Below are 1,445 nucleotides of genomic sequence, written 5' to 3'. Positions count from 1 at the left end.
GATTCGAGGAGGCAGCAGCAGCAGCAGCAGCAGCAGCAGCAGCATCGACGCGAGAATACACCGTGCGTTCGAGACGAAAGCTATTTACGTATGCACGATTGTCTCGTCGAGAAGGAGAGGAAAAAGAGAGAGCGTCGAATGGCAGGAGGGTTTGCGAAGGGGTGCGGGCGAGAGAAAGGAAGGAAGGAAGGAAGGAAAGAAGGAAAGACGGAAGGAAAGGATTTCGGTTCGCACACGGTTCGACGACGATGCCACGGAGACGATCGTCTATCTCAGGGGTGTGATCTTCCCAACCCCTCGCTCACCCCCTTCTCCCCGGTTGAGCAGGAACGAACGCGGGGGTCACAATGGTTTGCATACACTTTCCCATAGGGATGACACCGTTCGAACGTATACCTGGACCTTTAAACGTCGGTCGAAGAGAGAAAAGGGATACGTAACGTATGGAGATCTATGCAAAATCGCGCGTACCTGAGCGGAGGATATATCCGTCCGATAGCACGGGGTCACCCTTTCCACGGTGTTTATTGTTCCAGATCGGTAGGAGAAGGGTTGCGCGCTGGCCCGTACCCTCTCCACCCGTACACCCCTTTTCTACGGCAGTCCGCGTTGCCTTCTTCCACGCACAGTTTCTCTTTCCCGGCAGAGCAGCAACCCTTGAATTTTAAATTATGCAACGACCGGGCCACTGCCACTGGCAACGAGAAGCCGAGAGACAGAGGGGTAGAGGAAGAGGCTGAACCAGGTATATTCAAATGGGCATATTACCTGGGCTCTTCCTATTCAAACAGCCAAGCTACCTCGTAAACCCCCTTCCTCCTCCTACCGATCATCGGAGATTTATAATAAAAGCAACACGGTCTGCCACCAGCGAAGACTCTCGCAAAGATTCTCACGGTGTCTCCTCTCGACTTCCGCTCCTCTTGTTCCCGACCATCGCTACTTTGCCTATCGAACCGATGTCGGCGGGAGAGGGGGAATCATCGACGGCGAGGACACCACGGCACCGATGCGTTTGCATCTTCCGAACGATCCGCAGTCGTTTACAAGGGGTTCGATCGGTCGACCACTCTCACGAGAAACCGTTAACGTCGCGTTATTCCGAGCGACCGTTTCACGCTTTCCAACGGACTTTCTCCGATCCGTTGACTGTTCGATGCGTTCGTTTTCGACTCGGCGTCGCGTTACGTTACGTTACGTTACGTCTTGTTTCCAGTTGCCACGGTCGATCGGAGGTATCGCGAAAAAAAATCGTTTGCCGGAAGCGCGAGAGACGATCGAGGCAGCGCGTGGCGATGTTTCCGCGGCACGGCGATCAGACGCGTCTGGTCCTACGGTGGGTTAAGGTCATCCCCCTTGTCGCGGAATCGGAAATTAATGCAACGCATCGCCGGGACTGGCTACCTAACGCCAGGCGTAATATGCAAATGTCGAGGCCGGCTCGC

The sequence above is a fragment of the Bombus impatiens genome, unplaced genomic scaffold (assembly GCF_000188095.3).
Source record: "Bombus impatiens unplaced genomic scaffold, BIMP_2.2 scf_4010, whole genome shotgun sequence".
Lineage (NCBI taxonomy): Eukaryota > Metazoa > Arthropoda > Insecta > Hymenoptera > Apidae > Bombus > Bombus impatiens.
This window is presented reverse-complemented; position numbering follows the sequence as displayed.